The sequence below is a fragment of the Puma concolor genome, chromosome B3 (genome assembly GCF_028749965.1).
Source record: "Puma concolor isolate L17-30 chromosome B3, mPumCon1.1.hap2, whole genome shotgun sequence".
In the NCBI taxonomy this organism is placed as follows: domain Eukaryota; kingdom Metazoa; phylum Chordata; class Mammalia; order Carnivora; family Felidae; genus Puma; species Puma concolor.
This window is the reverse complement of record NC_141672.1, coordinates 544,240-553,093: the sequence shown is the minus strand read 5'-3', so window position 1 is coordinate 553,093 and position 8,854 is coordinate 544,240. Positions and strand designations below refer to the sequence as shown.

The 8,854-nt window shown below is 41.0% G+C and overlaps 1 pseudogene; it reads right to left on the bottom strand.

The window, feature by feature from the left end:
* Nucleotides 1-6,564: 6,564 nt before the first annotated feature.
* LOC112856811 (immunoglobulin heavy variable 3-23 pseudogene) lies at nt 6,565-7,518 on the bottom strand (annotated as a pseudogene).
* Between the last annotated feature and the right edge of the window lie 1,336 nt (nt 7,519-8,854).

The following is an 8,854-nucleotide window of genomic DNA, read 5'->3' as shown; positions in this document are numbered from 1 at the left end:
TCTTGTGGTGTATTTTGAGTTTCATGGTGTTGTGGTCTGAAAATATGCACGGTATAATCTCGATATTTTTGTACTTACATAGGACTGATTTGTGTCCCAGTATATGGTCTATTCTGGAGAACGTTCCATGTGCACTGGAGAAGAATGCATATTCTGTTGCTTTAGGAGGAAATGTTCTGAATATATCTGTTAAGTCCATCTGGTCCAGTGTGTCATTCAAAGCTATTGTTTTCTTGTTGATTTTTTGATGAGATGATCTGTCCATTGTTGTGAGTGGGGTGTTGAAGTCCCCTACTTTTATGGTATACTTATCGGTGAGTTTATTTATGTGTGTGATTAATTGATTTATATATTTGTATGCTCTCATATTTGGTGCATAAATGTTTACAATTGTTAGGTATCCTTGGTGGATAGACCCCTTGATTATGAATGATATAATGCCATTCTGCATCTCTTGATACAGTGTTTATTTTAAAGTCTAGATTGTCTGATGTAAGTATGGCTACTCCGGCTTTCTTTTGTTGAACATTAGCATGATAGATGATTCTCCATCCCCTTATTTTCAATCTGGAGGTGTCTTTAGGTCTAAAGTAGGTCTATTGTAAAAAGCATATAGATGGATCTTGTTTTCTTATCCATTCTGTTACCCTATGTCTTTTGATTGGGACATTGAGTCCATTGACATTTAGAATGAGTACTGAAAGATATGAATTTATTGCCAATATGATACTTGTGGAGTTGGAGTTTCTGGTGGTGTTCTCTGGTCTTTCTAATCTTTGTTGCTTTTGGTATTTATTTATACAGATATATTTTCATCTTTTCTCCCCTCAGCTAGTCCCCCTTAAAATTCCTTGCAGGGCTGGTTTAGTGGTAACAAACTCATTTAATTTTTGTTTGTATGGGAATATTTTTATCTCTCCTTCTATTTTGAATGACAGGTTTGCTGGATACAGAATTCTTGGCTGCATATTTTTCTGATTTAGCACACCGAATATATCCTGCCACTCATGTCTCACCTGCCAAGTTTCTGTGGATAGGTTTGCTGCAAACCTGATCTGTCTTCCCTTGCCGGTTAGGGACTTTCTTTCCCTGTTGGTTTTATGATTCTCTTTGCCTGAGTACTTTGTCAATTTGACTATGATGTGCCTTGTTGATGTTCGGTTTTGGTTGAATCTAATGGGAGTTCTCTGTGCTTCCTGGATTTTGATGTGTGTGTCTTTGCCCAGGTTAGGAAAGTTTTCTGCTATGATTTGCTCACATAATACTTCCACTCCTATTTGTGTCTTCCACTTCTGGGACCCCTATGGTTCTCATGTTGTTCCTTTTTAATGAGTCACTGATTTCTCTAATTCTTAAGTCTTGCTCTTTTGCTTTAATTTCCCTCTTGTTTTTCTTCTTCATTATTCTCTATAAGTTTGTCCTCTATATCCCTGATTCTCTGTTCTGCCTCATCCATCCGTGCCACCGCTTCATCCATCCGTGATTGCAGCTCAGTTATAGCATTTTTAATTTCATTCTGGCTATTTTTTACTTCTTTTATCTCTACAGAAAGGGATTATAATCTATTTTTGACTATTTTTAGCTAGTATTCTTATTATCGTGATTCTAAATTCTTGTTCAGACATCTTGCTTGTATCTGTGTTGGTTAAATCCCTGGCTGTCATTTCTTCGTGGTATTTCTTTTCGGGTGAATTCCTTCATTTTGTCATTTTAATGGGAGAAAAGGAAATAATGTCGCAAAATTGAAATAAGAAAATTACAAAAATATTAAAATTAAAAATTAAACACACACACACACACACACACACACACACAGAAATCGAATAGATGATGTTAGATCCTAGGTATGTTTTTTTTCTGGGTGTTGAAAGTTGTTTGACCGATTACAGAAAAAAAAGGGAGGGAGAAAAAAAGGAAATAATTTGATAATTAGAAAAAATGAATACACTGAAATAGACTAAAATGAAATGAAGGGAGTAAAATAGAGTTTGAAAAAATATACACAAAAGTAAAGAATATAGTAGAAAAATTAAGGAAAATATTTTTAATAAAAATTAAAAATAAATGTGATTTTTTTTCTTTTTATGTATTCAAGGAAAAAGAAATGAAAAGGAGAAAAAACATAAAAAAAGGAAAAAAGGAAATCTTTTGAAAATTCAAAAAGTGAATACACTGTAGTAGACTAAAAGAAAATGATGGAAGTAAAATAGAATTTGAAAAAAGTTACATAAAAGCAATCAATATATTAAAAAATTAAATAAAATATTTTAATAGAAATTGAAAGTAAAATGAAGTTTTTCTCTTTCTGCTTCCAAGAAAAATAACAGAAACGATGATGAGAAAAAAAGAAAAAGAAAAAATAAGAAGGAAATTGTTTGGAAATTTGAAAAGGGAATACACTGAAGTAGACTAAAAACAAATGACAGAAGTAAAATAGAATTTCAAAAGAAATTACACAAATGTAAAAAATATAGTAATAAAAATTAAATTAAAATGTTTTTAATAAAAATTGATAATAAAAATGAATTTTTTCTCTTTCTGCATTTGAGAAAAAAAAGTGTAAAAGAGAAAAAGAAAAAAAAGAAAGAAAATTGACTAGATGAACCTGCTAACAGATTGAAGCAGGACTGAAATTACTTCGTTATCCCCTAGATGTCAGTCTATGTAGCTCTTTATAGTCAATAAACTAAGCCAGGGCAGTGAGACTTGTGTTCCTGAAGAGCCATGTTGGCCCCCTTGGGGGGGGTGCTCAGTGTAACGGCTCCGCTCTCCACTAAAAGGTGCTACTAGCCCCTGTGGGTGGATTGTTGAAGTACTTGTAGGTGCGAATGCACATGCGCAGGAGAGGTGACAATGGCGCCACCTAGCTACCCAGTCTGTTCTCCTGGATCAGCAATTGTGCACCCGTCTTCTGTCTTCAGCTCTCGTCCACTACCCGCTCCTTCACTCTCTGTACAGGGCCCCAGGCCGCACCTCTCTCCCAAGTTTTGTCTCAGATGGGCTGTTTTCCCCAGCCCCTTACGTCCAAAGGACTGTGGCTTTGACCTGTTCTGCCCCTCTGTGGGAGGGTCTCACCGAGCAATGGCTGAATAAGCAATGGCGAATTATTGGCTGCACCCAGGAACGCTTGCTGGACCCTGTTGTTGCTGGTGCCCCGAGACTGTGGCCAGGTGCCAGCCCGCCCCAGAAAAAGTTTGTGAGAGAGTGTAGCAACAGCATTTCAGGGATTATGGAAAATCACAACACACATCTGGCACCAGGCTTCACCCTAAATGACCTTGTTCCAGCACCAGAGAATGTGGCCGTTTTCTGGGGTCTGCTGGGAGCAGGTAGCTTTGGCAGTCTCCACCAAATGTCCTTCCAGCAGTGGAACCTCCTCTCTCCGTGTGGCCTGAGAACATCCCAGACCCCTCTCTGTTCCTGGGATTCTCCCTTCCCACCAGAGCACCTCTAGGTATCAAGCTACAGAGTTGCAGCCTTTGCACTCCCCTTGTTTAGAGTCTTAGTGGGATTTACACACTCTCCTTTCTCCCTTTTTAGTTTAGTCCCTGTGGCTGTTTCCAATTTTCCACTTTCTCTCCAGCTGCTTTTGGGGAGGGGTGCTTTTCCTGTATTCTCCCCCACTCCCCAGGCTCCGTCCTCTTTCCGCCCACAAAAGCACCTCCCTTTCTGCAGCTTCTCGCTCCCCAAGGCCACCTCTCTGCACCACGTACTTGTGGAATTCTGTGATTCAGGTTGTGCAGATTCCTGTGTTAATCCTCAATCAGATTTCAAGGTGTGTAGGATGATTTAGTGTTGTTCTGGCTGTATTTCATGGACACGAGACACACAAAAATCTTCCATGTTGTTCCGCCATCATCAATTCCCCCATTGACTGCCTAATCTTCAACTGAGCTTTTGAGGATATCTTGCCACTCCCTTCTTTCCTGCAGGTTTCTGTGGACACTTCTGCCATAATCTTTTTTTATCTTCCCATACTTGTTAGCAAACTCTTCTGTCTTCATGCTTATAGGTTTTTTTTTTAATCTGTGTATTTTGTGAATTTTACTATGTTATGTCTCAGAGTTGGCCAGCTTTTTTTTTTTTAATTTTAATGGGCGTTTTCTGTGATTCATAGATGTAGACATCTGTTTCCTTCACCATTTAGTGGAAACTTTCCACTCTAATGCATTCAGATAAAACTTCTCCCCTTCTTTCTCCCTCTTTTCTTCTTCTGGGACTCCTTTGAAAATAATTTTATTACACTTTATGGAGTTGCTGATTCCCTAAGTATACGTTTGTGAGGCAATATTTTAATTTTCCTCTTCTTTCCTGCTTCATTTCTCACAAAATTTTATCTTCCATGTCACTTACTCATTCATCTGCTTCTTTCTGCGTTGAGTTCATTATATCCAATCAATTTCATATCTTGGTTACAGGATTTTAAAAATTTCAGCCTGACTGGGATATAGGTCTTTTCCATCTGCAGTCAGGGTATCCTCTTGTCTTTTAGGCTTTCCTCAAGCACAGCTAGTATCCTTATGATAGTTTTTAAAAGTTTTGGTTCCTTATGATATGTTTTAAATTCTGTTTGAGGCAAATTATTTATATGTGTTTTAATTATATCCCTGGCAATGTCCTTTTATCGTTTTTCTCATGGAATGAATTCCTCCACCATGGTGTATGTCTATGTCTCCGCTTTCTTAAGTGTTTTAGGAAAATCCTGTCATGTTTTATGCTTCTAGAGTAGTGTATTTATTGAGTAATGTTTATATACTGTTGAGGACCTGACATTCTGGAAGCATTTCTTGCATGTGCTGTGTACACTGTGCTGTCATGTATTGGCTGCTCTGTCCCTGAGGTCAGTCCTCTGCAGAGTTTTCCTTGCCTCTAGTGGGGAGTTTTTCAACTTTGTCCATAGTGTTGTGAGTTTTAACTAGGTGAGTTTGTTCTCATTATTAAAAAAGGCTAATTCCTATCTCCCCTATAGGTGAAGCTATTCCTCACTATATGGTCAGTAGACTTGGTGCCTGTGTGGGTATATGGTGGTCTTTGGAGGGAGGGGTGCAATGTTGGTATGGATTCCAGGAACTCTTTCCCTAATAAGGAAGCACCTGAGGAAGGCAAGGTGGGTATAGCTTGGTGTTAGTAGCTCCGTATCTACTGGGGAGGTGCTGTGCTGCTCACTGAATTCTGTCCGTAATTGGTTGGAGGAAATATTCGCATCAACTCCCCCTCTAGTCCCTGCAGTTGGAGTTCCCAGCTACCCCTGTTCAGGAAGCCCTCACACAGAGAGAACAATCTGTACTCATGGGTCCCAGGCTTGCTTCAGAACCCGGCCTTCACCCTGTCTGTGTCCAATCCATTGGCCCACCTGGCACCTCAGTGCTCTTATGTTTTATCTCAGGAGCTCTAGCTGGGTTTGAATACACCAAATTGTATACTCAATATGACAGGGACCCCACTGATCCTCTGGGAGATTGTCTCGCTGTGTCGTGGCTGGAGCTGGTTATCCCAGAAGGGCAGTTGCATGAACACTAGGGGATTGGAGTTCATGATGAGGAAAAACAAGAAGGCAGCATTCAGTTAGCTGCTCTCAGGAGAGGCTCCTGTACTAATGACCAGGGCAGTGCAATGGTGCCTGTCAACTCTCCTGCCCCACAAGAGGCAATGTCCTGGCTCCCAAATAGGGGATCTTCAAACCGCAGCAGTCCCTATGGGCCTCGGGGCTCCTCCACAGCAGCATAGCTATGCCCACCCAGCTCCACCCCAGTGATGGCATGGACTTCTAAATCTTCAGTCTTTGAACTCGACATTTACAGCTGGTTGACGTGTCATGATTACCTTTATGTGTCATCTTGACTGTGTCATGGGTGTCCAGAATCACGACTGTTTCTGTGTATGTCTGTGATGAGTTTCCAGAAGAGACTGACATTTCCATCCATGGTTTCTTTCTGTCTGGGCATCACCCATTCCATTATAGTTCTGAGTAGAATCCGTTGCAGAGGGAGGAAGAATTCCCTCATTTTTACTTCCCATGTGCTTGTTTGAACTGGAACATTAATCTCCTCCTGCCCTTGTTCTTAGAGTTACATCATCAGCTCTGCAGGTTCTGAGACTAGACACTAGTTCAGAATCAGGCGAGAATTACACCACTGGTTTTCCTGGGTCCCCAACTTGTGACGGTAGATCATGGGAAATCTCAACATATTTTGTCTTGGAAACCAATGTTCTTTGGGTTCTGTTGCTCAAAGGAATACATCACTAATACATGGAGATGATTTATCTCTTGTTTAGAGGAATTGAATAGAGCTGTATCTCATTTAAAGTCCTGAGTAGCAAAGTGCCATGAAGGAAGTGTCACATTGTTTGATTGGGATAAGGGCTGGGTGAAGATAATGGGTAGCTGTGGGATCCTATGGTCCTGGCTTCACAGGGAGTGCATCTGGGACTCATGTAAATGTTCAGCTATTGTGTCTCAGGAAATCTGTAATTCACTCATGTTGAGGGGCAGGAGTAAGCAATGCAAACAACTGTGTCTTTGTGCATGTTAGGGTAGTTTTCCTATGACAACAATGATATATTTCACACAGTTAGTAGGTAAACACAGAATCCTGTGTCCAGAGAGGCTCCCTGGAGAAACTGCTGTGTGGACAGGAAGCCCCAGACCCTGACAGGAAACCTGCCTGTAACCTCCATCTTCACCTGCTCCTGGCAACACAAAGCAAAATTGTGCATAGTGTGCACTCCTTCGTGGTGATGATCCCTTCCTGCAGGGATGTTTGTGTCTGGGCTCCCAGTGAGGTCCCCTCACCTTGTCTCTTGCACAGTAATATGTGGCCTTGTCCTCGGCCCTCAGGTTGTTCATCTGCAGATAGAGGGTGTTCTGGGTGAATCGGCTCTTCACGGAGTCTGCGTAGTATGTGCTACTTCCATCATCATAAATATATGCGACCCACTGGAGTCCCTTTCCTGGAGCCTGGCAGACCCAGCTCATTCCATATCTACTGAAGGTGAATCCAGAGGCTACACAGATGAGTCTCTGGGACCCCCCAGGCTTCACCAGGTCTCCCCCAGACCCCACCAGCTGCACGTCCCACTGGACACCTGCAGACACAAGACATGTTGGTCAGGAAACTGTCACACATCCACTGGTTCTCACTCATATCCACTCACATGCTCTGTGTCTCTCGTTCACCATGAATTACTTTTTTTTTTTTTAATTTTTTTTTTCAATGTTTATTTATTTTTGGGACAGAGAGAGACAGAGCATGAACGGGGGAGGGGCAGAGAGAGAGGGAGACACCGAATCGGAAACAGGCTCCAGGCTCTGAGCCATCAGCCCAGAGCCCGACGCGGGGCTCGAACTCACGGACCGTGAGATCGTGACCTGGTTGAAGTCGGACGCTTAACCGACTGCGCCACCCAGGCGCCCCTGAATTACCTTTTAAAAGAGCAACCAGGAACACCCAGCCAAACACAAACTCCATGGTGAGGTGTCTGTTCTGTCCTGATCATAGAATGGGAACACCTGTGACTCCCGGGCTGGGGGCTCCTCTCCCAGCTGCAGAGTCTGGGATGGGCTGGTTTTATCAACACAGAAATGACCCCATTTGCATGTGCTCTGACATATATATCAAACCCAAGACTTTGATTTGATTCTTTAAAAGTGAACGACAGGGTTTGGGACACACTTGTAGTTTAGTTTGTGTAGATGGTGCTGTGACAATATAAATAATTCCAATCAGTGAGCACAGGTATATTTGCAGGCGTGTGTGCATTTTTCCAGGTCTTTCATCAACAAAGGTCATTTTCACTCTACAAGTGTTTTACATATTTTTTGAAGTTTAATCCAAAATTCTTTATTCTGTGTCATTTTCACTTGTATAATTTTGTTATTTGTTTTGCATATATTTCCATGTTGGTGCGTACAATCACAGGTGCCTTTTTGGTGTTGTTGTTCATTTTGTATCCTGCAATTTCCCTCATTGTTAAAAGTAGTTCTAAGTTTTTGTGGTATCTCAAGTGTTTTGTTATGTTTAAGATCATGTCATCTGCAAACAGGTAATTTTTCTTCCTTCCTACTGATTTAAATGTCTTTTATTTTTTTTATTCCCTATTTTTTTCTGGTTACGTCTTCCAGTTGTTGGAGAAGAAAGCTTTTCCCTTCTTTTCTTCTGGGATTTAGACAGTGTAAGGATTCAATTGACATAAGACACATCTACAGGAGAGACTAAATTTCATTTTGTAAGTGCATGGCCTTCCTAATGATATGACACCCAGAAAAAGGACAAAGCAGGTGGCACTGTGACTTTCAGACAACAAAACATTGGATTTGGCAAGAGTTAAGTTTGGGGTATTATGTTAGTCACCAAGTAACTAGGCTTGTTTGCACAGCCTTCTTGTGCCTGTGTCCTTATTCTGGTGCTAAGGATGGTTCTTCCCTCTTGGTATATGGAAGGGAGATTTATATCCTTCTGTCAAGGGACGATGGAGAGTCTGAGTGTACTTGGACTATTTCTCAAGTGACTTTCATCCAAATAAGCAATGTGACAAGATGACATAGTTTGAGGTGGCATATGTATTCTTCACGTTATCATGGGGAATACTTATGTTAGGGGTGACCATCATTGCCTGGCTCCTGATTTGACAGGAAAGCCTTCAGCATTTTACCGTTCAATATGCTGTCAGGTGTGGGCTTTTCATAGTGGCTATGATCATGTGGAGGTAATCTCCTTCAGTTCCTTTTTAATTGGGTTATTTTTAATTGAGGAACATGTGTTGAATTTTGTCTAATTTTTTTTTGAATCAATTAAGAATAGCTTTGATTCAATCACTCCCTCTGTTAATGGAGGACATCACATTTATGCAACTG